A 23,808-nucleotide genomic window follows, 5' to 3' on the forward strand; every position below is an offset into this window, starting at 1 on the left:
ATAGGTCAAATCTCAGCACAAGTAAATTTAAATTATGGTGTAAAATAAAATATTTCAAACCTGTGAACTTTCGTATTAAAAAAAGAACAAAGCGATCTTACTTCTACTACCAAATGCAGCTTTAATTTCGATTATTCTGAAAGTTTTGTAGAGATCATGAAGGGAAATTTGTGAATTGTGAAATAGTGAAATTTCCCGGCTAGTTAATATTGGAATAACTCTTCTTCTTGTCACGTGTACAACGAATGCTGAAATTGCTTTTCTGTGTAAAAGGAAAGTAAATAAAAAAAAAAAAAAACAAACAAACGAACACACAAGAACGGATGAATACGATAAATTGATTTAAAGTTATTAGTCCAGAATTACATATACGATGAGAAATAATTTCAAGAATCGTGAAATCACCCAGGGGAGTAAATTTTTTATTCAAGACGCTACCACCGCGATCAATATTGACGAGTTATTTCCCTCGAGGAAAACAGTAAAATTCTCGTGAGTTTAGCATCTTTTTCGCATCCGTTATTTTTCCACTCGTTTCGCCTTACGAATCATCTATACACAGCTCCGAGTAATTTGATTTTTCGAGAAAGTTCCCTCCGCCTACTCGGCTCAGGTTCGCACAGTATAACGCCTAATTAGAATTTGAAAAGGACCTAGCGGTTTTTTTCTCTTAAAAAAAATTTTGTTGGGTGTTGCGAAAAAATATAATTAAGTGATTAAACGTCGATCACGAACGGATTCCTAATTAAACGTGCTCAAAGCAATTATAATCTGTAGTGAGTTGGATCTAGGGGACTAAAATCTCTTCAAAATGGAAGGATCGGCGGCCTAAAATGAAGAGGGCACAGGCTGGAGACGAGAAAAAATGAAGGGAAACTTCTGATGATCCTGTCGTCTTAGGAGAGCGAGTAAAGCAGGACCGAAGGCTTTCATTTCTTCCGCCAAAGAGACTTTTTACCTCCCACGGTAGCTGGGCTTAATCTGCAGACCGCAATCTGCTGAGTGCCGTTGGATATATATTACACCGCTTATGCTGAGAAGGAGCAAATAATCATATCGTGTTTCGCATTTTCTACGACTACTGCAGCTTGGAAGACGACTTCGCTACGCGACATTGCGAAAGCGCAATATATTTATTCTCGCCAAAGAGTTGGGCAGATGTGATATTGCACCTGCTTCCAGAGAAACTGAATAACACGAAAGGGTGACAGGATGTATACTGAAAACAGAAAATAAATGAAAATTTTTCGAGAAATTTCATAATCCCAAAAGATCTTTCTTGTCCAGATTTTGTCGGAGTAAAAAATACAATCGAATTTAGGTAACGGTAGAGATTCAACCGTGAAACGGGATCAAGCCACGCCTCGTTGGCCGCTTTTTAAGAATCCAAGGGGCTTAATTTTAATTGACAATTATTCGATTTAATCTTATCGAGTTATCGGAGATCACCCCTGAAACCCCGATCCTGGACTGTCGACAACAGGTTTACCACCCACCTGAGTTTCGATATCACGGTCCGCTAAAACCTCCCTCGCGTTTCATGTAAATCGTTCTTTTACCACCGCTACCGTTTCGTCGAGACGCCTGGAATACGTCGAGCAGCTCTTACTCAAATTCGAAACTCTGCGAGGGGCACGATAAAAAACTTCCTTGCATTACCATTCTTTTCATTTCGTTTTCTCTCTCTCACAAATATATCATGTACACTTAGGGACAATGAATCTGAGACGGCAAATTTTTCACACTAGACAGTTATGTTGGCAACACAGAGAAACCTACAGCACCACAGTCGGCCGAGCGCGAAACAATCTCTATCTCAATAAACATAACATAACCCATGACCGTCGAATCTAACCTAAGAATACCGCGAGGATAATGGCTTGTTGGATTGACACGTCAATTCTTAGGTTAGATTCGACGGTCATGGGTTATGTCATGTTTATTGAGATTGAGTTTGTTTCGCGCTCCGCCAACTATGACGCTGTAGGTTTCTCTGTGTTGCCAACATAACTGTCTAGTGTAAAAAAGTGAAAACGAACGATGGAACCACTCATATCCGAGCGTCTGACTGCGCATGCGCGAGCTTTGCCAGATTTTCACGCAGGCTGACCACCTGAACGTTTGGCTTTCAAACGTAGTTTATGAGATTACGGAGATAACGTGAACGTTTTTAGATTAAGTGGACTTCAAATAGTAGATGCAGGGATTCGGCAAGCAAAACTTTTACTATCTGCTGACTGGTGTCTGATAACAGCAACGAATCATCGTAACAACATCATTTCAATTCGCAATTTTACTTGAGAGAGTATGGCGTCTCATGTTCCATTTTGAGTAAGTTGGTTGCCCTGCTTTGCAGACAAAAATAGTGACGTGGTTCGATCTCGTCGATTAATGGAGTTCAATTATTTCGCGCATGCGCAGTCGGTCATTCGGCATGCTGAGTTTCATGGTATCCTCTCGGTATATCCGTGAACAGGCGCACTAAAGAGCTTTCATCTGAACTCTCATGTTCGTCGATAATTTAGATAGGGAGGCAAAGTCGTAAAATCAAGATCCAAGCAAGGAGAAAATCACAAAATTTGAACTGCTACATACATAACGCATTTGACACGGCTATCCAGACTTGACGTGAAAACTGTGTCACCAGTGGAATGGTCTCTGGCCGCTTATGTAAATCCTGAAACGGGGTTCGGTTTGCTTACAGTGAAATTTTGTCGAGTCAGGCTCATCGAACGAATGGAAATTTCATCGGCAAGTTTCTACATTGGTTTTTCTGCCAACCTATTTTTCCAGAATTGTTTTTTGGCCCGGTCTGCACAAAGCGAGTAAAATCCAATATATTGAACCAACACGAGCGTGTGCGATAACATCGCTCGTCGAACGTATCTTTTAAAATTGAAGTGACTATCAAAATTGCGAATGGAAAAGGAAATCCACATTGAATTAATTTCACTCCTTCTAATCCGAAAAATGATTATTAGATTGTTGAAGACATGTCACAGCTGTTATCGGTTTGCAGAAGACTGTACAAACGAATGCTCAGAGTAAAGAGAAGCAATAAGTAAACGTAGCGTGAGGGATTCAGGGAATAGAAAGTGCTGCACATCATTATCAGTAAACAGGTTTCACTGATCCAATTTTCTTCGCGAGAGCACCGCACGAGCAACAAAAAGACTACGTTGTCTCTGGCGAGAAGAATCTGAAGTGGTGTTGCCCGTACCCCGAGCTCTGACATGTAAGTTACAACCCGATGCTCTCCCGCATCGTTGGCTTCGTACGTACGTATACAACATACGCCCCTGCAGGTTATCCACTCGGAGTTTGCAGAAAGCTAAGCTGGGCAGCTATCAGGCCGGTAGCCTTCTGTAAAATAGACAAGTGCACATTTCTATGCGATATCTCTGCCCGCGCTTTTGAAAAGACCTCCCTTATAAACGTTCGCCATCATCACCGCCGCTCTACGCCCCCTGAGGTACAGTTTGCGGATAAAAAGCTCCGAGGGGAACCTAAATGAAGGCATTTCAATGCTTTCAACTCCCTGCGACACGGGAATTTGCGCCTGTACACCAACGTTTCTGCATTTATTAACATATTTGTCCTCTGTCACGCGCCGTCTGCCTTCCGAGGAAACCCAATTCCGTTCTGTTTTCAGGATCGTTTTCGATTCGTTTCTACCCATCGCCACCGGGTCGCGCTCTCCTGTCACTTTGCAACTACGAAGGTACTCGGGGAAATTTCAAATCTGGGTTTCATTATACGCTCATTTATTCCTCTTTAGCTTCCTACAGCTGGCTGGGTCACTCAATTTTGATTACGAAAATCTGGAGCAGTATATTCTCCATAACTTTCTACCTTCAGGCCTTTCCGGTAAACTATTTCCAATATTTTTTTCTACAAGTGGATCGTCAAGATCATCATGGTGAGCATAATGAGTTTAAAACATTATGACTGGCTCCAAGATACCAAAATTTCCAATCAAATCACGTTCAAATATTCAATGTCTGAGCTCAGCGTATTAGAATTCCACCTGACAGATTTCTCACTTGTATTACAAGTTGAAACGTTGTTTTATTCACCATTATCGATACTTGTCCTGTGAAAATACCCCTGCGGATGTTTGTAGCGACTTCTTCTCTTGTCCTAATTTTCAAGGTGATCGTTGCGACGGGCGAATCCTCAGCAGCGTTCATTGTACCTACTCTACGGACTAAAAAGACGGACGGTCGGACCAGACGGTCGACTCGTACTACTTGCGACGGTCTCATTCAAGACGGCAGGATGCAGAGGGCCGGAAATTCGCTGTGAAAACGGCCCTCCAAGTAAAAGAAAGACAAGAAAGAGTGAAAAAAGGTAGCGTGGAGGAGCGAACTCTCTGATCACTAAATTCCATTTAACGTGGCACGAGCTGCGTGCTCCCTGCAAGACGCGTTAACGCGAGGCGACACGCTAAGTATTGGCTTGTCGCAAGGGCGATCGAATCAATCAACCCTTAGGCGAGTGCCGCGAGATATACGTTGGTCGTAAAAGAAAGACGCCCCGGCGGCGTCGGCGTCGAACAATGTGAAACGGAAAGCCCGCGAAGCTCGACACGCGGCGCGGAGCGAAGGAGTGTAATCCACCCTTCGCCTCATCTTTATACGCTGAATTTCAGCTTCTCTCCAGGTGCGAGGTACTCGTAAATCGCGAACTGAGGCGTCCTTCCCGTTCTCTCTCTTTTTCTCTCTCTCTCACTCTCTCAACGCTCTCTTTTACTGTCAAACGGAAACGAGGTTTGTTGTTACTTGATTAATGACCGGCACTTCCTCCTGCGGTTCTTCATTCATTAACTTCCGGCAATGAAGAACAACTCGAGAGAGTAGGAGAAGAAGGAAGAGGAGGAGAAGGAGAAGGGAGAACCTCCTCAGAGACCACTTAAGACAAACAGGTTGCCACCCTTGCGCTTCTCGGCAGGCAACCTTGCGACGCTTTGCTTCTCTCGATTGAAAGAAAAATTAGCACAGATCTAACCCTCGGTTGACGGTCTCTTTTAATGTAATATTATTATACCATGTACCTTAGCTGCTTGCTCCAATCGTGGTATGGCGGGAAAATTGTTTTCCACCATTTCAGCCCTCAATGAACTCGGCTGCACCCTTTACACATGGCAAACTTCGGCCGTGTCGCCCCATTGAAATAACCTAATTTCTATTCACTTAAGAAGAAACGAAATCCAAGCCCTTTCGATTTACATGGAAATGTTTCATGAAATTAGTATTTTGCTGACTGTTTGTATACGTTGTATGTATTCAGTCTCTTCCTGGATATCAACTTCGAACGACGTCAAAAATTGATGTTCCGCAAAAAGCTCTTGCAATGGTTTCACAGTTATCTTAGTAACGGGAAGAACAGAATATGGCATCCAACTTTCCGTCGAATCAGGTTTTGCAGAGGAACCATTTCACGACATTTGGGACACAATAAACGGTCGCGATTACGAAACTGCAGAGAAAATACGTGCGATTAATAGATACGTACGTGTATACATAATATGTGAAAGGTATAATAGTTCTTGGACTCTCCCCTGCAAGATGAAAGCAATTTGCAGTTCGTGCTAAGCTATATGTCACAGACGACATTCCTCTTTTTTATCACGACATCCAACCTGCACTTATATTGGTTCACATTCGTTACGTTTATTTCATAATGAACGACGCACACAGCGCGGTCGTCCAGTTTCCCTTTTGTGAGTCCGCACCCCACGGAAAAAGGAATTGGAGAATTTATTCTCCTCCGTTCCTGCTTCTGATACGACAAACGGCGCCACGAAAGTTTACGTGTCCTCGATAATTGAATTCCTAAGTTTTGGTGAAATTGCTGGAGTGATTTCACAATTAAGGTGGAGAGAAATACTTTGGGTTGCAGCAACTGACCGCGACATTCGAATTTCTACCCTGGCCTGTATTCAAGATGAAATCATTTGCTATGTTGAAGGTGAACTTCTTCGACAGCAAAATTTTATTGTTAACAGAAACGATTTTGATGATTGAAGCTCAATTATAGAAGAGATCGAGTACTAAGGTTGCCAAAATTTTTTGACGAAAGCTGTTTTTTGTTCGATCAATGTCAATTACTGTATTACAATTATTCACCGAGCCGATAAAAATCTAAATTGGTCACGATGTGACTTCCAAAAAGAATTTTTCGTGTCCTGAAAAACAAGTAAAAATTTGTCAGTTTTTCCTTCTCTAGTCGGCAGATTTCAGAGATCAATCAATAAATCATTCAATGGATACGTCTAATGAGAAGGAACTAATCTTATGAGATCTTTCCAAACGTAAAAAGAACAATTGCATGAACACAGCTCGGAAGCCATCGGTGAAATACATTTCTGAGTTTTTTCAGAGGTCTGAGTGAGATTAGTTTATTCCTGAAAAATTCAGATTAATTTGAAGAATCAAAACCGGAACAATTGGAAGATGTCGAAGGTACGAAAAGCTATATTTTGAAACCGACTCGAATTTTTTCAGTGAGATTACGAACAGCGCAAGTCGCCTCGAAAAAAATGCCAGTATAAAAACTTGAATATTCAGAAGTGAAAATGTTAGACCAAAATAGAAAGGTTGAAGAAATATCTAGGTTAAGGTAATGATGCGTTCTTGCTCATACTTTGCACACTCCACATCTTCAAAGTTGTTATCAAGTTGAAAAGTAATGAATTTGTCTTCAATGTTCCGCTACGTTAACGTTCCTTACGTCAACCATGTGAAAAGATTCCATAAATTTCTTTGAAAAAACGGAAATGTTCCACTGCACCCGGCTTCAAAACAAAAATAATAAATCCTGTCAACATGCGCGTTGAAAAAAAAGCTGTATCTTTTTTCGTCCCTATCCTACGAATCGTATATCGAGTAGTTTGTCGTTCACGAAGTGAATACCCCCCCCTGCCCGCCACGGTGAGAGTTACGACGTGATCGCCTAGGGATGCAGTAGGTAGCCAGGAAATAGATCGCCGATGATATTTCTCGACCGTTGAAGAGGATCCTTACCCAACTTCGCGAATGTAAAATATACATAACGCGGTATAAGTGGGCGTGTTGCGGATAGTGGCAAGATGGCGGGGATTGAGAGGAGCCGCTCCTTATCGGTGGTAATTAATAGTCCAATTCGTTAGAGGAATTCCGTGTAACGAGAGACACTCGGCTCGGCTTTTTATTCCTCGATGGGAATTGCGCTGCGGGACGGGGGGACACGATGTGACAGGTTGACGCGTTAATGAAATGAAACTCCGTATCCTGCACCGACGGTACTTTAAAATTGAGCCGTAAACCCGGCGGCCCTTTCTTATGGCCTTCCGGACGAAGAATACAAATCCATGATGTTCCTGTCCGAGGGACAGTCCTCTCATCTCTCCGCCTACAGCCTCCTCCGTAATCGAATCACGTATCGTTAAGGGTTGCTCCAACGGGCCTCGACCATCCGATCGGAATAATGACACCCTAGAAACACGCGATCGTACGCAATTCAAAAAAGATGCGGCTCTGCCGGTGGTGGAGGAATATAATGACGGCTGACTGGAATAACAATATGGTATGTAGTAATTTGTTCGAGGAACATCGTATACCAGAATTTTATTCAAAAACATCGTGTGTCCGACTAAATCTTGACTTTAGATACGATGGTATTGAATGAAATATTGAGGTGAGTTGTAGTTTTTGAATATTATTTTGAGATACGACGTTGTTCTAGTTAGCCGACGAATTAGGTCGATGATGCGCCTCTGACAATACGGATCGCATGATGGTAGTTTTCAAGTCACAATCAGTCTTGATTTCAACACAACTATTTCATTGAGCAGATGATTTACTTTTCAAAACTCGTAAAAGATTCAAAATGATCGTTTTGCTGTTCTTCATCCTATGAACGATAAATTGTAAAAACATAGTGAATATATATATCAAAATATCGCATTATGATAATCTTATTCTGAAAGTTGAAATCACCATCATTTTGTACCCGGAAGTTACGGTCGTTTGAAAAAGTCCAAAACAGACTTGTTAACTCACAGAAGGGATAAAATGACTTCCCGGCATATGCACCGTACATTCCATATAAAAAACATCTAAAATAATCTGATTTGATCCAAGATAAAAAATGAAAGATCGTAAAAATCGTCAATTCATCCTTTTTCCAAAAATTCAACTTCACCCACTCAAATGAATAATACCTTTTTGAGATTTGAAGTACTTTTTGAAATAAATAACCCAACCGTGCTGATGTTTTCTTCAATGTTTTACGTTTTCAAAAGGAGTCGGACAAAAAGTATTGTGTGCACCACGAGCGGATTTTGACTCGTGTGAAGGTCGCTAACTTCACACTCCTCGAAATTGCCTCCACTCAGCCCTTGACACGTGCAGCGTAAAGGTTAAATACGTGTTTGCCTTTTTTATTTTACAGTGAAATTTTCTCAAGTCATTGGTCAAAATTGGCTGAGATGGAAAATTGATATGATGCCGACAATCGAGTTTTTTATCGTTATAAAAAGTAGGAAACGTAAATACAGAAAGCAAAAAAACAAAGAATTGAAAAACCCGACGAAAATTCCTTGGAGCATGAGAAATTGGTGTGCCGAGTGATTATTATCGGTAAACAAGAAAGTAGGTTACAAGTGAATTACTCCATGGTACCCGGGCAGAGATTTGAGATATTATTCGAGGGGGTGAATTCCCGCGTCAATAATGAACGCGAATCAAAGATAAATATCCGAGTCATACGCAGGAGGGAAAAACGGATCGTTGATTCCGATAGAATCGTGATTCAATTACAAATAATTCTCGTTACAGCGGGATGATTGGGAATATACGCGAGAAATTTGACGGCAGAGGAGAAACGAGGGGCTTTTTAAGCATCGCCTAACTTGGGACCGAGTATTTCTCTTCAGTTGGCACAAACTTCGCTGAACCTCTTGCATATCTAACTTGAAAACATTCCAACACGATGGAAATCGATGCCTTCAAACGAAACGCGAAGCATTATATATTCCAAAAAACACTTGACCCGATGATCATTTACCGAGCACGTAGGTATGAATATTCAAATGGAAAGCTGCAAGCCTTCTGAATTTTTTCTTCACCAAGATTCTTTCACTTTTTTCACAAGCATCGGTGCATATTAACGATTTTAGAATATTGACAGGATTTAAAAAAAAACAAGGAGATGGCGAAAGATTGTTACACGTTCCCGTATTTCGATTATTATGAGTACTAGACGTAGTTATAATTGAAAATTGACGCAAAAATTATTCCTAACTTGTTCTTATTTTAATTTCATGCAGAAAATAACCGATTATTTGTTCTTCCACTTATAACTGGCGTCAAACGTTCTTCTTACGTTTAACGTTCAACGAAAATTCTCTATTTATTTTTGATTGCATTTGCCGCCTTATAACCCTGCCAAAGATTTTTAACACCCTGACTGTTTATTTTAGCGACTCTTCTTCTTTCGTCCCCTGTTCCTTTCTCCTTTGTATCAGCAATATCAGACACTGATATGGCGACGCACAGAGACGCCAGGTCGGTTTTATTACTCGTGATAAAATTTTCTTCTCTTGGATGTAACGGGATTCTTCGTCCTGGCCGCAGGCACCGTCACCCTTCCAAACACCCCTAATCCACAGTTCCCTGCAATGGCTTTTCAGCCCGTGGGAGAAGGGTTATACTTTATGACCTTTCTTCCAATGATGCGCGACACTCTCTCCCCTTCACGCCTTATGGAAATTTCGTTAAGTTATATGAGAAACCCTAATCATAAAACGGCGGCCTTGGAGAGCCGGACCTGCGGCAGGATTAGGGTTGTTTGAATTTTTTTTTTTTTTTTTTATCCCGCTAATATAATTTGGGCACTGATGATACTCGATTACTTTCACCGAGCTATTTAATTTCGCAGTTTCACTGCATCCGTTGAACAAACTCACGAGTCGTTTCGTTTCCCGTACTTTGAAGTGCGAAAATCTTCGGCATCATGAGTTCAAATCCCAACTTCAGATTCCAGCTCACTTACGACAGAGACAGCGAAAGCTCCTTTGTAACAAGGACTAAAGTGAGTACGCGCGAATATACGAGCTTGACTCTAACAAGTCAGGTATTATAGCTGTATTTTTTGAGAAAGTTACCAGTTCCTAGTTATTTTTGTGACAATACTAAAATGTTAGCAGCAATAAATTTCCACCAATGATAGGGTCTTTTTACCAAGTTCTATGATGAAGATGAAAGATACATACATTACAGTACAGAATTCTCGGCATGCTCTGTGTAACATTTGGGAATTAATCGATCAGGTTCGAACCCTTTGCTCTCAATCAGCCACTTCATTCATGTAACTATGCTCATTACCTGAGAACAATTTAAGTTTAGATAGAGTTTATGAGGAAATAACTCAATATGATTACAGAATTTGATGTTAAAACACTAAAAAGCAAAGGAACCTGACAATTGCCTATGTAATATAAAAAGAAATGAACCTAGATTCTCATCGGAACTTTTACGAGGATATTCACAGCAAATACGAAGAGCCCAAAAACTGAAACAAGTGTTTCACAAATTTTGAAAATTTGAAATATCCGTTTCGTCAATGAATCTTTTTCATTTCTGGTCAGATCGTGAAATTTTATTTGAAATATCGATGGAACCTTTTCAATGAACACGAATAAAATTACCGAACTTACAAAATGATGAACAACTACGTAAGTTAGCCACCGCAAAATGAACTTCAACAAAAGGGAGTCAGAGTAACTCCACACTGAATCGAATCATTCACCGAGCGGTTGTTGGGTGGCCGCGAAACGTGCCGCGATATTCTGAGAATTTTGTGTACGAGGTTGATGGAAGGGTAGCTAATTGAACCCCTATTAATCTCGGATACATATTCTGGGAAATTGAAAGTTTCCTTGCGCCTCTAAGCAGACCTGTCGGTAATTATGGTCGTGGTTATTCACAAACCACTGCTAATTAACAACAAACTCAGTTGCAATCCAACCACCGGACTTGTTATATTGACTTACGCAGACATCGTATCCGGTTAATAAATAACAATCCAGGAATGTTTCTAATCGTTGTCGATTTGAGAAGAACTCATTTGGTCAGTTTTTTTTTTTGGGAATTTTCTGGAATGCGTTAAAAAATAACCAGAAGTACCTGGTATCTTGGACCAACAATTTTACCGTACTTTACAGATTTTTTTACATATTTTGGAAAGAGACATCAGTTGACAAACCAGTTGAAACCATAACAGAAAATTTAGGTTCGTAATTGAGAACGTGTGATTGAATAAAAAAAAAATTGCAATGCTGTTGCGGGCTGCATTGCAAATACAATTTTTATCCTTTTTAATCACTTGACTACCTGCAGTGCGTAATAATGGTGGAGATCCGTGCGCTTCAGGTCAACATGAGATAGAAATGAATTGCCTTCGGTGGCACTGAATGATCATTACAACAAATAGAAATGGTACGTTTTCATCGGCAATCCCCTGAACGATATTTTTTATTTTTTCATGAAAGCCTCTGACGGAATTGTTTCCTGTTTTGTTTGCTCGTTTCGGAATAATAATGGTGTTTCACATGCCGATATTGCAGGTATCGTGTAATTGGAGAACGGGGAGATTTAATATAACGGAAACAGTGTTACGAAATGAATATTATCTGTCGAGTATGCGGCACCGGCAAAGGCCAGAAATTGTCAATAACGAAAGTAATTTAAAACAGATTACACTCTGTCTAACCTCAAAGACCTACGCTGTACACCCACGCTCGTACATTTTTCACGGAAAAGTCATGCGGATTTTTCATGCTCTTCGTATATCCGATGGTATTGCATCAGTTTAATGAAAAATCAGACCACTGATCGAATAGCACGAGAATGGAAGTTTCTAAGGTAGAAATCGATAACGTTAAATTGAATCATCGGTAGGGTCAATGCTGGTTTGAGCATCGAACGGCATTGATCGTTAAGCGAATACTGTCCAATTGTTATTTCTCAAGTTGTCACGTTCAAAAGCTTGCAAAGCACTCGGAAAATTGAGGAACATGAGTGGTGAAAGCGGTTCGACTTATCCTTGTTGCTATTTAGCCGAGGCGGATCTCGTTCCGATCGCAGGCCAAATTTTCAGTCTCGCGAGCCGGCGCGTGGGACGAAGATAACGTGATATAGGAGGGCATAAAGAGCCTTAAGAATATTAAAGTGCCGGGTTGGTACCAGGATAACGGGCAGCTCTTTTCGACCATTCTCCGAAAGCCTCTGAAAAGTGGTGGGTGGGCGGGTTGTTCCGGAGACGGCCCTGAGTACGGGATGGAATTTAACTGTCCTCTCGACGCTGGACTTGAGCACCGGACTGTCCTTATCCGGTCGTAGCCATTTGGCTCGAGCAATCAACAATAACCGATTCGAGCCAAAGGCGAGCAGGCGTGGAAGGAAATCATCGGAGGATCGGGATGAAAAATTTTGAAAATATACGACACGGATCCTAATACTTGTGAACGATTCACAGGGATAATGACATTATACCGGTACCTGCACGCAGAACACGATTGGCATGATAGTGATACCCAATGTCTATGAACTTGACACACCCAATCCAGGATCAATCTTTGGAGCTTTAGCCTCTCCGAATGGAATTGTTTGGGTACAATGGTTTATCACTGTAAGTTGCTAGCCTTTTGAAGTTTGACCGTGCGAAACTCTACCTGCTACGAAGTGATGCTTTTCCAAGTTACGGAGACGCAATGAAAGTTGAAGCTACATTTTGTCGAGGGGGTCGCACAAACCGTAGTTTCAATTTCAGATCATCCGTTCAATGTTACAACGAGTTATTTCGGAAAGAATTTTGAATGAGGAAATTACATTCAGAGTTAAAAATCTTTCACGCTCATACGATGAAGCGGTCTTTCATCCTGCGCAATACCAGAGATCATGTATAAGATCGAATATTAGTGCATTGAAAACTATACACACTATTTGCAGAATATTGAAGTAACAAGGTCAGCAAAGTTTGCAAGGTTCAAGATTCCTTAGATAACAGATTACAGGTCTAGCGAAGAGGGTTCAAAGCTGCGCGGCATACTTGAGAAGGGATATTGTTCAAAAGAGACCGAAATTCATCCATCGCGTCGCTCAAGTGTGAGAAGAAAATCGTTCAAACGCGCCAACGATATTAGATAAAAGGTGAACGAGGGACCGGCACGAGTCTGGAATTGTCCTATCAGGTGATGACTTCGAGTCTATGGAGGGTGATCTCGAGAAGAGAAGTAGGAAGAGAGGGAACGGGTGAGGGAAATATCCAGGGATGGTGGTTCGCGGCCCGAGTCGTCCCATCTGCGTTTGCTAATTACTCGGCACCGGAACATTTGCATCCCCGTTTGCGCGAGCCCAGCGTCTGGCGGCGTTAACCTTCTCATTAAACGTAATTGTTTGCAATAATTTGATGCCACCTGTCTGCCTGCCACCCTGCCGACAGTCGCCTGCACGAGCTGACACTTCGCGGGCTGTGAACTCCAACGAAATACAGACACTCAGGTGGAATCCCCGAAGGCCGGAAGACTTGTTTGCGTCTACGTCACACCAGTTTTTTTCCCCCTCACTTTTTGTTCGTCGTTGAGGAGAGTTACTTCGGAAGGGTTGAGAGAGGCGTGAAGACGCGGACCGATCGAAGTTACCTCTGCAACTTCTACTGTGAAACTCTTCCCGTATAGCATTACCACTGTGACCTCGATAGCGGCGCTTGGAGGATCCATCCGAAAGTTTTCGCCCCTACGCGACCGCGGCTCAATTCCCTTAGTGCGAAAACAATCGAGAAACCTTTTTTCTCGACATCTGGCACAGCCACGATTGTCCGATCCCTCGGGATGAGGTGTCGCCTTCACCCTCCCCTGTCACCGCGTTATCCATTATTGAAAAATACTGTTTTCCTTATTTCCCTTCACCGCACGCTTATAAGCCAATGCCATTTTACCTCAGCCGATGCCACTTTGGCGTCCTATTTCATCGCATGGATGGGAAGATGATTGACAGTCTGCTGCGCGTTGCTATCTCGACCACTGTGTTGCAGACTATTTTATAATATTCAGCAATGCCAGACAGGCTGATAGAATCAGACTCGACTTCGGGATTCCAAAACACTTTGAAACACTTCTCTGTGAACTTGAGTCACTTCGAAATGTACTTTAGGTTGTACGGAATACCAAAACTGACTTGAAAAGTGTTCAAACTAATTACTACTGAGCTCTATTTTCACACGAGTTTCGGTGAATTCGAATGACCTGATAAATGATGCGCTGAATGAATTTAAATGACTTTACGACCAGAGAAGCGAATCTCAGTTAACGTCGCTTGGAGTGTCTTTGAAGGACTTTAGACGATTGGATATGACCTGAATTAATGAGTTCACGTAACGCCAAAGAGTTTTAAGTAGGTGTCGCGTGAAGTCGTTATACTTTCTCCAATGTGTATACCAGACTTCAAGTCTGTTACCAAACTATTACTAAATCTTTAAAAATTCCTCCACTCAAGTTCAACGATCATGTCACTTCGTTAATGACAAACGTAACCATTGCGCTCTCTTTCTCTTCGTGATCCTCATCCAGCGTTTCAATCAGAAACGTACCCTACATGGTCTTTACTCCCACTTTGACCATGGGTTGAGAACGAAACGTGGCAATGACCTCCGTCGGGTTCCGAGTGGGCCAAAGTACCGCTTAAAAACTGGGTTGTGGAATATCGTAGGTGAAGGGTGTGGGTCTGGGAAGCGAGGTACATTCGTACAAGACCATCCTAAGCGGCTTATCTGGGCGTTGATGATGCACTGTATTTTCTCCTAATACCCACCCCTACGAGAGTCTCATCCCGACCGAGACACCGGAGTGTTCCGGGGTGATAGCGCACCGTCGTTCTCGACGTAGGCGTCACCCTCTACCCTTCCCCGTTCCCCACCTCGAGCTTCCGGTGCCTTTTTCTCGTCTTCGTAGACTGTTGGACAATTTCTGCGATGCGCTCATTATATGAATACCTGCCCGCTGGGTACCCGGCAACAGAAATCCGGGAAATGTTTATTAAAATGTTGAAGAGGGAGTTGCTGGCCGGCATTTCCAAGCGTCGCGACGCGGCAGCTCACTGCCAATTAGAGACTCCCGTATTACCCGTGTGCACAAAATGCGCGGCCGGAGGCCCGCTTAGTTTTTGCCAGTCGTACCGAAAACTTTATGGAAAGAAGCCCCGGAACGACCTCGTATTTTCCGAAAACGCGGCGGATGTCACTCAACCGAATTACTTATCCACTGCAGAGCTTTCACCGGCACCCTTCATCCATACGGGGAATCAGCGCCAATGCTAATTCCGTTCTTTATGCAGGCACCGGAGAGAGAGAGCTATTCATTTTCGCGATTGTGTACCGAGCGTGCATCGCATGAGGGCTGCCTAATAGATCTTTGATTAACAAATAACTGCTAATTATAACAGGGCGCTGAATCAGCTGGTTTCGATTATCGGAATGCACGGGTTCTGCAACGAGGGGTCGTCGATGCAATAACAGAACTGTGCACCGGAATCTAATTTTAACCAGTGAATAGCCATTTATCTGTCCATGCCACTGATTACCCATTCCAGTCACGCGCTATTGGCTGTTGCCGGAATTGCTATACGCGTCGGGTTTGCAACAATGTCAATACCTAATCAATGCAAATGCGGGATTGGCGCTTTTGACGCTGAGCCTACGGCTTCCCTTTGTTACGCGCCTAGGGGACCACGTTGACCGCCTGATATATCCCTACGGGAGCAGGAATCACCCGGACCAAGTTCTCTACTCCTGTTTTGTCTCATCGTACATGATTACTTTCCACCCGGAGGTGTGCCTGTCGATTGGCAAGTCTGTTTCGATCATTCCTCGTACACTCACCAAGGAGATATTCTACTTCGAGCGTGAATTCGTTTATGGTGCACACTGCAGTAAAGTTTTTCAAAATCGTACAGTCTTCGGCCAATCACGTCCTTACAGAAAACCCACTTGAACCGTCACTCAGAAATCCACGTACAATTATAAGCACTTTGGAATGGTTGATTTCTTTTGGAAATTTTGGAGAGAGTTTGATCCTGATTAGAAATGCAACTGACACACCCACTGACCCCAGTTATTTCCGTCGCTGTGCAAGTGTTGCGTTAAAAAATTAGAGCTGTATAATTTGATCAAAATCGCTGCATCGCTGCATCAATCAATGCCTCGGCGCAATGGGTAAATTTATACAACGGCAGCAAACCGCGTGCATGATTCTGGTTCAGCAGTTGTCGCGATGAAATTTTTCAACTTGTTTACCGTCGCCTTTCCATTTGATTGCTTCATTATTTTCGTTCGCATGTGGACGGATAAAATTTTTAGTCAGATATAAACGGGACGACGGCCATGCAAGCTCATCGAGACCAAGTCCTCGTGAACATAGGGAACGCGGCTGGTGTGTACCTCGGTATTTAATGCACGCGGTCTGCGAAACGATAATAGATCACACCTGGAATTTTAGCTCGCGTGCAGTCTGCTCACGGTTATAGTTTACATGCGGATTTGAGGGCGCAAAATTTTGTCTAACAAACTTGTGATCTATGGATCAGCCGGCTTAGCCGAACCAACGCCATGAAGATACCTCGGAGTACACGAATGCTTGCTTCTCATGCGGTGATTAATATTCAAGCTATTTTCATAGTTTTAGAAACTCCAAGAAGGTCTCAAAAAAACTTCAATCCATGTTTGCGGCACAAATGACGACATTTTTGAATTAAACGTACGTTTCGACTTGACTTTAGGGAAATTTTTAACGGCGAGCCTTTTGTTCGATTGATGTTTGGACTCAAAACTCATTTCGCAATTGAGCATAAAACTTACTACACAGATTTCGAGAAAATTCATTACTATTTGATTAATATTTGTTTATATTTTCTTAGACTACTTTCATTGATTGATGAAAACTTTGTTCAACCTTTACCGTAATTTCAAGAATCACAAGTGAGTGAAATTATTTGAAAAAATAATAGTCGTTCGAATTTCTACGCAAGAAGAAAATAGAAATAAATAATAGAAATAGACTTCATTACCGTAATATTTACAAATTTCTTTGAATCGTGGCAAATGTTGAATGAAATTGAATTAGGAAAGTACTCACTAGTTTATCCACGATGTAATAATCGATACAGCTACTGATGCACGTCGTTCGATCCAAAGGCTGACGGCAGCCTTGAGTATCCGTAATTCTGAAAGATTGAAGAATGAATAAAAAATTAGAACACATATTCCAGCAATTATGACCGTGTGTAGCTGTATCCTATAATTAGATACATATCGGCGAATGTAATTATATTTTACACGAAAGCATGGCTGCCTCGTTGTGTTCTTGATGAGCCTGCGTGCACGTGCGTTCCTTTTTACTGTTTGAAAAAGGACTAAAACATGAAATAAAAAAATAAACCACTCCACGATCGATTCCGCGATGTCCCGCAAGCGATCCGCGGCTACCTGCATATTTTATAATCTAGTTTATGCACGGCGCCACAGCTAACGGTTGTAAATTACAGCCCATGCATCCATACGGATATGAAGGTATTAAGTACAATTTGAGCCAGCCTTTATCCAGTCATGATAATGTCTATTTTTGTAATTTCAGTCTCTCTCCCCTCGCTCATAAACTCCCTATGAATAATAAATAAGCGCAGTTCCGCTTCACACGTGTAATTTTTCTTCATCAATCCCGTGTATGAATGAAATTATTTCAAAGCGCAAAAAGAAAATTGTACTTTCCAAATTGCGCGTATAATAGTTTCAGCTATAAATCGAGCGTTTGACCTGTTCATATAAGCGAGCCCAAAAAAAGCAAGGTGATCCATTTCGTGTTATCCAAACATTCGCTCTGTTGCTGTGAGTTCCATTGCACAATTTCAAGTGTTTGAACTTATTCGAACTTGGAGTAGCCACAAAAACCGTTGGAAATATATTTGGTGTCCGTCTTCGCTCGATCCATTTTGCGATCCCGGTTCATCCGCATTGTGGGTGAAAAAAAAGATAGAGCAAGGCGAAGAGAGAATTAAAAAACCAAATAGATGCAATTGAATACGTGTACGCATACTGTATGTATGGGGCATTCCACTTTAAATTAACAACCTATGTACCTCACCACCTTTGATTTGCATCACTTTTTAGTGTGATGTTCTTACCAACCCAAAAAACCATCAGGAAAGAAATAAGAAATCGCAAAATCAATTCCGAAATCACCATTTTCCAAATTTTGAAATAATTCAAACTGATTTTATAGTTTAAAATGTGGCTTTTGAGCCATTAAGTTTAAATTTTTAATGGAAATGCCAATGCATTGAAAAAATTTAATGCATAATTCAAATCTCTGTTTTGAACACTACGTGATAATGGGATCTCAAAACTTCCTATTTCTTTCGCATATTTTTGTTTTTCCGTATCGTACTTGTATTTTTTTATACATGCCTCGATCCAAATAGATTTTCTGAATCACGTTATTTTTATGATTCCGTTATCTACTTAGATCGCGGAATATAATAAAAACAAAAAAGACTCCAATTCCGGCACAAAAAAACTGATTGAAATCGAAAAGGGTGAGGTACATGGACGTATTGACATGAAATACACCATTTGTATATATATGGGGTATTCCAAGACAGCTCGATCTCAATTCTACGTTGATTCTCAGATTAGCTTTATAATTTTTCGTATGAAATTGCATGACAAAAAACACAATCGCAATTTTTGTCAAAATTTTTCGACCCAGAGTATTTGGATTACGATTTAAATACTTGAAACAAAAACACCCGCTTTCTAAGATCTGAAAAAATTCAGAAAAATCTTATGAAACATAAGAAAACTTTTTACACTTATTAGAAGATGGAGATTTTATAACTTCTAAGGATAAATAAGAAAAATGAAAAATTATTATTAATCGATTGCATTTTTGACATAAAAAAAAACATGTACACAAAACGTGCATTCTTAATAAAAATAATAATACTTTTTTTATTTTTCTCATATATCCTTTGAAGTTATAAAATCTGCATCTTCTAATGGGTGGGAAATTTTTTTTTTTTTATATTTCACAAGTTTTCCCTGAATTTTTTCAGATTTCACAAAGTGTAGGTTTTTATTTCAAGTTTTTAAACCATACTTCAGATACGTTGGGTCGAAAAGTACTTAAAAAATTGCAACTACGTTGTTCGTCATGTACTTTCATACAAAAAATTATAAATCCAATCTGATACACCGAGATAGAATCTCGATCGAGATGTCATGGAATACCCCATATATAGGTATACATTTAACATCAGGGTTAAAGAGTACACAAAGCGGCATACATATATGCGTACCCATGGCTGTACAACATGCATAGACACAGACGCGACGAGGGGAATATTTTCGGGGTGGTTTGATGAGGGTTGAGATATTCTGGAAGAATGAAACGGCGAGATTACACGACGATGCAGAAGAAATGCTTTTTAGGAAAATTCGGCTACACCATCGTGCAGCAAACGGAGGATTACGTCGTCGAGACGCGGATCGTCAGGCCCACGTAGGCTCTGCTCCTGGAATATCGAGGCCGCGTATATACTTCCAAGAGTTTCATTCGGCCTCAAAGGAGCACCGAAGGGGGTGAAGGAAAAGAGCGAAGGAAAGGGAGGGGAGGGGAGGGGGAGGGGGAGGTTTTAGATAACAGAGAGGGAAAAGAGAAGAAGGAAATCGGAAGGAGGGGGAAAGAAAAACTGAGGAGGGCAAGGCCGAGGCGCGGAGTGAAGCTTGTCGAATTTGTGCGGGGAAAATCAGTCTGGAGAAATGCCAAAACAATTTGGCGCCGCTCCGTCAATGCTGCCGATGGATTGCTCGCCGACGAACCGAAAATACGGGGGAATATACCAACGATTTGTTTATGGCATCGCACACTCACTCCTGCCGATCATTGCCTCGGGCTTGATTGACCTTGCTTTCACGTTTCAAAGAATTCACAATCTCAACCAATTGTGGGCGCACTGTTTTTGGGTAACTTCTTTTGCATTTGGAGAAAAATGTTAATGGTGACACCATTTTTTTTTTTTTTTTTTGCATGGAATTATATAAATTTCAATTTCTCTGTTCGACGCTGAATTCAATGAAAAACGAGACGATGCCGGTTCGGATTTTTTGGCTCGGGCTATTGAAATAACAGTTCTTTCGAACTAACCGTGAGTCGAGGCATGAAATCAAATTTTATTCTCGGGTAAAATCGTTTGGAGGATTGTCCCTCGGGAAACCTTGGCTTAGGCCTGCAAAAGTCAGGATTTTTCTTTTGCATGAAGAAATCCATGAAAAAGTTAGGAAATTTCTACGAACGAACTAAAGTTCCACTCCTACGTCGTTGCAAATATTATAGACCCGGTGTAATACTTCGCATATAAGTACGTGCGGTGCAATATGCGTGATTCAGTTTTGATTGACGATTTATTATTAGATATGAGAAAATTAGTACAAACAAATTTCAACGAGAAAATTATTCTTAATGAACAAAGACAAGGGGCACCTAGAAAATTACAATTTTGGATCTGGGAAGTTTGGAGAAGTCTTGAAGTCTTACAATCCAAACTTAATGGCAAGTCTGCGTTGTTTAAGGGATAGAAGTCGTGTTAAACACGAATTTCCAGTAACATAAAAAATCAACTGCGTAGGCATCAATCGAAACAGAGCGTCTTCGAATACAGCAAATTCAGTTCTCAAAAAAAGCTTTTTCAAAACCAGGAAAATGTCTCGAAGAAAACGAACTATTAAGTGAACCGATGTATCGTGGGAACTGCATGATTACCATAGATTGCTGATATCAAAAGCTTTATGAAAATTCAAAGTTGATGTTTATTGTTTTAACATCATAAACTACACTTGACGCGATTCGTTCATTTATACCCAGCCTAATCTAACCTAACCTAAGCTGAACAGTGTTACCAGATTAGGAGAAGTCCTCTTGAATTTAAGAATAATTGGAAGCTTCCGGAAAATAAATAGGCGGAAAAAAGATCTGGCAGTTTTTCCGGGACCAATTTGAGGAATTGTCATATTTACGCTTGGCTCTCCAATTTTTCAGTTTTTACTGGCCTTGTTTGTTATTTTTCTATGCGATAAGTACGGTGAGCTAAAGGCGACCACTTGAGTTGGTATGAGATTCTATCGGTAAATTAAATGCCAGAATTGCCGGTAGGTTGAAGCATTCTAGATATAGAAACAGCTTGTTCTAAAAAGTAGACTGTATTGCTACATGTCAACCATATACGTGATATTGTACAAACTTGATTCAATCTTGCTCCGTCGTTTAAAAATTTTCTAACTAAATTCAGGAGGATTTTCTTTCTGGCTTAGGAGAATCTCAAAATTATCCTAGATTTGTCCGTCAGCCGTCTGGCAACACTGAAGCCAACTATATTCTATAATAATTAGTTCCTACGACATATTGATTTCCTTAAGCATCGATTTGGCTATTTTCACGACTTTCCGGACTTCTGGTATAAAATCACGGCAGCCTCACCAGCCGCCAGTGTGAAAATCGTGGCGTTTAGCAAAGTCGGCGATACGACGACGGTCGAAGTTGAGCTGCAAACAGCACAAATCGGTTGTTATAAGGGTCACCTGACGCGAGTATAACCAGAGAAGGGTACCGACCCGGTATAAATTCATTCAAATAGGTGATCGCACTTCCGATGGGCACGTATTGTGAAGTTGACTTTGGCGGAACAGGTTCGCCCCGTGTTTGCTTGATGAAATATTCATCCCCGATCCAACCGGGCTTCGAAGCCGTTCGCTCGGGGCGCGAAACGGGAAAGAGAGAGGCGAGAAGAGGAGTTTGTATAATCACGGTTGGCCCGGCGCAGCTTCGTATATTTCCTAATCTCGGGCGACGCGGCTTTGAACGATTCGCTGGCCTGCAGACTCAGGGCTTGGGATAGTACCTACGTAACGCATGTGTGCCCAGCCACATTTTACACGGCCTTCAAGCATGGGAAACGCGGGGCGCAAACATTTGCCGAAGCCTTTCTCGGACCCCTGCAAAGCTTCGCCGTCTTACCCGTCAAGACAGCGATCGAAGCCTCGGTGTGTAAGGGGAATTTCAATCAGCCGAATCCCTCGTGGCCATTCGTCACGGCTTATACATTTCGCATGGGATTCCAGTTTCCCGAGCTACTTCAAGCTGCGGCACGAAAAGTCTTCCGGAGCTTTTTTTCATGTCATTTATACCACATGGATACACTTTTTTTCGTTTATAATTTCTTAATCTGTGTGTGTGTGTGTGTGTGTATGTGCGTCTGTGTGTGAACACAATGTTTCCTTTCGTGACACTGTCGTCACACCTCAAAATCTGTTTTCCAGCCTGATGGATCGTCTCAACTGAGGAGATATTTTTTGTGCATTAATAACCGGCTATCCGTGCGACATCGATCACTCGAATGGTCCGATTAGAGTGATGTCGATGCGAGCATGATACGAGCTTCTGGCTATTACGTAAAGGCAACTTCGAGCTTCGTCGTTTAGCTGGATTTCACTGTTTCAAGAACTAATGGTCGAGGGAATATTTCAACTAAAAATTTGATAGCTGATAAATTCTCGTGGCGAGTCAAAATGTTTGACTACCGGCCATGATTACAATTGTTAAAAGCCAGATTAGCAGTCACTTAAATTAGCCATTTTCAGTCGAAAGCTTTGGATTATTTTTTTTTTTTTTTGGTTGAAACGAGATCTGAAGATTGGTTTTAGCGGTACAAAAAAATCTTTCAGAGATATATGATTTTTAGCTCAAGACTGTAATTTGTAAAAAAAAATATACAGATGCAGCGACTAAAGCAGCAGATTTTACTTCAAACTGGACGAAAATAGGGATATTGCAGGTTTTTCGGTAAAATATACTTCGTAAAATGCAGGATTTACTCTAAAACAGTGAAAACCACTGTGTGCAGACTAAAGTCTGCTACATTAAAATGGTAAAAAACATATTCCACTGGGATATTTTTTACCAAGAACCTTCATGTGTCCCTCTTTTTTTGCGGGTTTGCGTAAAATCCTCTTTTCTATTATCTTCGTGTACGCATTCCAGTTTCTTCGCGGAATTTTTTAAAATAATCATGCAGTTTTAATATCGTTACAAAGGGTGAAATCCCCCGTCTTACCCCCCTTTCTAATGATCTAGAAGTCACCATAAATAAAAGATATACAAGAGTTCTCATATATTATGAAATGAATAAGGTTGCTGCGTCAACCAACATTATTGTAAAAACAGTCTTGTTACCGACTTTAAACCGTAGACACGCATTTGTTCCATTAAAAGCATTTTCCTTCAAACATTTAATTTCGCTACCTGATAAGTCTCTCAATAAACTCACGAACCCGATTATTATATTCTGTAACGCCCACTCCGTTACGATACAAATGATAGCGCATTTATTGTAATCAACCTCGAAAAATCGGCTTCAGTTCGTCATTTGAAAAAACAGTTACAAAGAATCCAAATTCTGCTATTATATGATTGCTCTGACGTAACAAAAGTTGGTATCGTTACATCAGACAAACGGTTATTACGGAAAATTCTGCAAAGAAACCGAAATAAGTATGTTTTTTCAACGAATCATTAGAACACTAAAAAGTCACAGCCTGTCAGTCATCTCTTAAGCCGGTCCCAGACACGTCGTTAGTATTGTCGAGTTTCGACATTCGGCCTTTTTCTGATAGCTGTTGGTAAATTGTCGCGAATCAAATGAAAATTTAACTCGTTGTCGTACT

At 41.2% G+C, this 23,808-nt stretch overlaps 1 protein-coding gene across 1 annotated transcript in view; it reads right to left on the reverse strand.

Annotated features, from left to right (window-relative positions):
- LOC124300455 (limbic system-associated membrane protein-like) overlaps positions 1–23,808 on the reverse strand; it is a 218,334-nt gene that overhangs the window by 136,521 nt on the left and 58,005 nt on the right. The window contains exon 2 of the mRNA XM_046754585.1: positions 17,171–17,258. The gene's annotated coding sequence lies outside the window, so the exon portion shown is untranslated. The remainder of the gene's footprint in view (positions 1–17,170; positions 17,259–23,808) is intronic.

The sequence above is a fragment of the Neodiprion virginianus genome, chromosome 3, assembly GCF_021901495.1.
Source record: "Neodiprion virginianus isolate iyNeoVirg1 chromosome 3, iyNeoVirg1.1, whole genome shotgun sequence".
NCBI classification, from domain to species: Eukaryota; Metazoa; Arthropoda; class Insecta; order Hymenoptera; family Diprionidae; genus Neodiprion; species Neodiprion virginianus.